We start from the raw sequence: 6,059 nt of genomic DNA, 5'->3' as shown, positions 1-6,059 counted from the left end.
AAACCTGAAACGAAAGCTCCTTAATAATTTTGCTGAAAACATTCTCTTATCACGATTTAATAACCAATCTTCGGAGGCATTAGCCTCTAAATTCCAACAAGTTTTGAAAATAACTCCTAAGTATTGTTTTTCTCTAAGTTAGCCCTCTAGGCGACTTTAATTCTCTTAAAGTCCTTCTGCCCTAACTAACTTAAAATGAACAAGGCGGCTCGTTAATGTGCGTTCGCACATGATGTTCCGACCCGAGCTCATCTACATTTTTGACATAATTGTCAACCAAATGAAGAAAAAACAATAGATGTTTTAGTTTAAAAAAATTGTTACACAAACTATCTACTAATTTAATTACATAATGCCATGCCTTATTACAGCGCCAATGAGATCTGACCTTAAATAGACTACGAGACAAAAAAATCAAAAAAATTAGCAAAAACAAAAACTTCACGGCAAAAACTGAATATCTAAATTTAAAAGCACATAGTAACAACGTCAAAATGCAGTCAGATAAAACCTTAGCTACTCAAATTTAACTTCTCCTAACTATACAGCGGCAAGGAAGGTTTTCTTAATGAGACTATGTTACAAGTCAACAAAGAGAACGATCAATCAGGCGTAATTCAAAAATTAATCAACAATTTTTCAACCAAGAAATTTCAAAAGTCTTAAAAATCATTAGCTTTGAACTAATTAATCCTTAATTAATTACTAAAAATTTACTACAAACGGCCTTGTCCTTGGGTGCTTTAAGCGTTAGAAACGAACTAAAGAAAAACCTAAAAAATCAGAAACGATTTGCGAAAACACAATCCATTGCTACCATTAAAATCATTAGCTATTATCTGAATATTAGGTATTTTTAATTCAATTCTTATTTCTACTAAATCAGCTGCAGGAATTATACTGAGAGATTAAATAAGTTTATTTGGGCCACATTTGTTAACCATTGGGATCTGTTACTAAACGATTGTTCTGAAAGGAGAGAAAAAGAAGCGCAAAAAGTGACCACTCAAAAAAACGTTTAAAAAAAACGCATATTGTCCAACAAAAAGCATCGGTGACAAATAGTATCAGTAGTTATCTTTTTTGAAAAACATAAAATTAGATGTGACCTCTCATTGATGAAAATAAGTTACAATTTGACGAAAAGAACAACAAAAACTGAAAAGTTTGAAAAATGTTTGAAAATGTATATCATAAACTTTAAGACTAAAGGCTATAAACTGACAAACTGATTCAGGTAACATCATTAATTCAATCCACAAATACAAGCAAAAAAGCAATTTACGGCCACCTAAAGAACAAAAGCAATCAAAAACAGCAATTTCAAGAAAAAAATTGAGCGAGAAAAGTGTCGAAGGCATTAAAAAATGAACTTTTCACTGAAAACTTTTCTAAGTTCAATTAATTTGTAAACAGCAATGGGATTCTTCTTTTTATCAATATAGTTTCAAAAAATCAAATATGAACAAATACATTAGAACCACGAAATTTTTGAGAAAACTCGTAGTATGAACGCCATTAATTTCATTAGCTTTCAACGAAATCCACTAAGTACGCAAAATTATGCCTCCATGAGACAACAATTATCTTGGCCATTCATAGTTGGTCAAAACAATCTTACAAAAAATTATTTTAGAAAATGAAAGCAACAGCAAAGACAGGCAACAACCAAAAATTCAGTAGAAAAGTGCCAGAAGAAAGTGTCGAAGCAATTTAAATCATAGCAATTAAAATCATAAGTTCTTCTCTGAAAACTATATATGATCCGTTGAACGTCTTCCCTAAACCAATGGGAACTTTCAGTATTAGGATAATGTGATAAGATTTCAAAAAGATCCAAAAATGAAAGGTATCCAAAAATTAAAGAAAAATATGAAAACTAGTGGCATTGAAGTTTTAAAATTAATAGGTAGAAGATAAAATAGCTAACCAGATTATTTTTGGCTGCATAAGAAAAAAAGGGACCCTGTAAGTACTAAGACTGACTAAAAGTCCACGAAAAAAGTCAAGGATCGGTTATGGTTCAAAAAAATTTCGAAAAATTTTTTTAAAGTCCTAACAGCCATTAAACTCAAAAGCTTCTAAAGGAGGTCAATAATACGAAAATATCCAAATTTTTTTTAAAAATTTTGAATTCTTGTGTCATTGAAGTCATATAATCAACAGTTAGAAGATAAAACCGCCAAAGAAATTTGTTTGTTTCGGTAGAAAGCAAGTGGGTTCTGTCAATACTGAGACTGACAAACAGTTCACGAAAATTTTAAGATTGGTTAATTTTTCAAAAAAAAAATTTGGAAAACTATTGTTTAAATTCTTAAGTCATTAAATTCACTTAAATTCAACGGAAGTCAATAAATACGATCAAATATGCTTCAATAAGAGTATGTGGATGTTTGTCATGCATTGGTGATCAATAAGACATCACAACAAGTCTGACTACGAAAACATCAACAAAATCAGGCAAAAACCAAAAATTCAGTAGAGAAATGCAAGAAGAAAAAGTCGAAGCCATTTGAAACAATAAGCTTTTCTCTGAAAACTTCATCTGTGATCCATTGAACGTCTTCATGAAGCCAATAAGAGCTGTCAATTTTAGGATAATGTAATAAGATTTCAAAAATAACCAATAATACGGAAATAATGAAAAAAATTTTAAAACTTTTTGAAATCTTGTGTCATTGAAGTCATATTACAAAACATTAGAAGATAAAACCAGCAACTAGATCAAATTAGGTTACAGTAGGGCGGAAGATGTTGCTGTCATCACAGTGACTGACTTACAGTTCACGATAATAAGTTTATGATTGGTTAATGTTCGAAATAAATTTCGAAAAATTATTTTTAAAGTCTTAACAGCCATTAGCTGTCCACTCAAAGCACTAGATATGCTCACTTAAAGCTCATTACGGATTATATTTCACTGTTAGTCAATGAGTCCACGCCATAAGATTCCCAAAAATTAGTAAAACCTCGAAAAAAATCAAAATTTCATTTAAAATTACGAAAACTCAGAGTCGAATTTCAAAAAAAAGAGCAATTCCTTGAAAACAATTTTTTTTGTTCATTGGGCTTCATTTTACTTGAAAGGAGGTTTGTCATTTAACGCACCTTTGATATGGAAAGTTACGTGTCTCTAGTTGACTTAAAAAAGCAAAAAATGTAGAAAAGTGTTTTCACTTCCTTAATGTAATTCATTTAGTTTTTTTAATAATAACTATTCAAGAGAACAGTCAAGTCCAAGTGGGTGGTGTAGAAATGGAATTTCTATTTTAAAATATCTTAAGAAAATAAAGAAAACTTAACAAATTATAGCAAAGTACTAACCTTGGGTTATCTCTCAGAAGTTTCGAATTAAATTATAATGAAAAAATAATGGCTAAGTAAGTTAGAACTGTTTAAGCAGTTTATTAAACAAATATTGATTTTGATTAGTAATGACAGTTCTGACTTTGTCTAAACTGAACGGATTTAGAACCTTTAATGAAGCTTAAGTTTTAAATTAGAGGTTACTTACCAAATTGAGGGTAAACTTAATTCAACCATGTGACTTTTTGGACTTTTTCGCATAAGATTAGTTTATAAAAAAAATCGGACTTGATTATATCTCATTTAATTACTTTTGCGGAGTTTATATACCGCTTGATTTTCAGAGCTTCTTTTCAATTTAATTTTGTAAGAGAAGTCTCTCCTTTCTGTTGGTGAGCCAGAGAGTTCGTAGTTACATTTCGGCTTGTTCTTGATATAATGTTGTCAGTAGGTATAAGTACTAGAAGTTAGCTGGTGTAAGTTAACTTTTTCTAAGTAGAGGATTGTGCCCGTTTTTCGTTATAAGCCAGTTAGGCAGAAGGTCTCTAAGAGAATTAAAGTCGCCTAGAGGGCTAGGTAGAATTTAGAGGCTAAGGTCCCCGAACCATCTTAGCTGGTGGTTCCTTGACATTGGCGACAGATGCGATTAGTGGATTAGAGGGGAATTAGTGAAGGGGAGAGATGTTAAGATTATTTTTAGTCTTTTAACGAATAAATGAATAGTGTTTCACATATAGCGTTGTTTTGTTTTCTTATACTCTTTTCATGTGCTTTTCAGCGATGAGTTACCGTGTTCAAGAATTGATCTAAAAGTTGTCATCATAGCAAAAAGCCTAGATTCCCTGTTTATATCAGTCATCGATTGAAATAAGCGGTTAGCAGCCCCAGAAAAACGAGAGATGTCCGGGCACGGTTATCCAAAGGGCGAATCCTTGACCGCTTTTGTTATGAACGTTTTAAATAGAGTAGTTTTTATCGACCCAGTTTCTTGATTCTAAACTAACTTGCTAATTTACGATCATCGTTTTTCTCAACAGTATTAGTGTTCCCTTTTTCAATTTTTCTAAGTTCTTAGGATGATTCGATAGAGTTTGTGTAAACTCCATTTGTGGAAAATAAATGCCAAAGAAATACAAAAATTAACCATAAAATGCAGCATGAAAAATGCCAAAACAACTTCTTGAACAAATTAAGTTCAAACAAAAATCAGTCAAAACAGTGCAACAGCGAAAGCAAAAAGTCTAGAGACTAATTTCTTCGGGAAAATCAAAAACAGTTGTAAAAACGCAGAAGTTTTTAGAAATAGCTGGCAGATCGTCGGAAAAACTCTGGCTTCGTAGATCTGAAGTCTCAGAGATAAAGAAAACGACCAAAAATAGGCAATTTTTTTAATTGCCGTGAGCATTATCATTATTTCCTTCAGTTAAAATCAGTACAGTGAGTGAGGCAAGTTATGTGGGACCAAACACTCATGCGAATGAAAACTTGCTCCACTAGGAGAAAAATGAAGCCACGTACGCATTTCAGTCAAAAACGCAAAACTGAGTGGACATAAAGCAGTTACTAGCTTCAACTTTGTTTAGTCCGAAAGTATATGAGACCCGTTATTCAGGAGACCAAGAATTCTTACCAAATTCAAAAAACTTCACTGATATTTTTGAGAACAAAAGTTGTCAAAAACGTTATACAAGAATTACGAACATTTACCTCGTTGAACGGTCAAGCAAAAATTTTGCATAAAAGACACACACGTTTACATTAATTGCTTCTCTACAAGAGCAATTAAACAAACTTTAAAAATAAGTTATGCCAGTCGTTAAACCGTTACATTTGAACTGAAACCACCAAAATAGCTTCCTTTAAGTTCCACAAGCGAGGCAGTGAGACCTACATCGTTTTCCTTTTTTTATGGGACTTTATATGGCAACTTCGTAAGAATTGAATTTAAAGAAATAATTTTGACTGCGAGACGTATCTAAAATGGTACGTCTCGCTGTCAAAATAATCTCTTTAATTCAATTCTTTAAAGTTGCAATATACAGTCCCATAAAAATTAAATGGAAAACGGGGTTAGACTCAGTAGCAAGTGAGCAGTAACGGTTAACTATAGTGTGCTTATTTTGTAGCGTTGAGAAATCAATAGCTCAATGATTTAGTATTTCAGTAACAATAAATTTGTGGAGTGAGTCAATTTTGAACCACAACAGCAGAAACATTTTCGTTGCCACATTTCACTAAAATCGTCAAAAAATTATCATCAATTTTGACAAACACGACTACAAAAACAACCACTCAACGTCGATCGAATTGTTGTTGTGAATTCACAGCCGCAGACGGCCTAAGCAACTGCGAGACTAAGTGATAGGACAAAAAATCTATTAAGGTAAGCAAACCTCAAAATCACTATTAATCCATAAAAACAAGTTGTCTGAAAGTAGTTTAACTGTTAGGTTTAAATTGAAGCCAATAAACATAAACAAAAAAAAACGATCGACGAGCGGTTGGCTTCGGTAGTACCCAGCTGGGGTTCAGAGATGCTCGCTTGTGATTGTGGGAGGAGTGTAATGGTTTTTTTTGCCGAATGGGGGGTAAGGAGGGCTGGACGAGAGGGGTTGAAAACCGCCAGGCGGAGGAGGGAAGAATGGGGTGAGTGTTGAGGGTGAGTGGGGTGATTAAGTTGGGTGGGGGGGGGGGGGGGGGGGGAGGGGGTGACTGCGGGTCAAACTTAAGAACCGCCCTTTGCACCATGCATT

At 33.2% G+C, this 6,059-nt stretch overlaps 1 protein-coding gene across 3 annotated transcripts in view; it reads left to right on the top strand.

The window, feature by feature from the left end:
• LOC142337547 (ras-related protein ORAB-1-like) overlaps nt 1-6,059 on the top strand; it is a 555,140-nt gene that overhangs the window by 445,296 nt on the left and 103,785 nt on the right. The gene's annotated exons all lie outside the window — the stretch shown is intronic.

This window comes from Convolutriloba macropyga, chromosome 4 (genome assembly GCF_964194025.1).
Source record: "Convolutriloba macropyga chromosome 4, txConMacr16.3, whole genome shotgun sequence".
NCBI lineage: Eukaryota > Metazoa > Xenacoelomorpha > Acoela > Convolutidae > Convolutriloba > Convolutriloba macropyga.
This window is presented reverse-complemented; position numbering and strand designations above follow the sequence as displayed.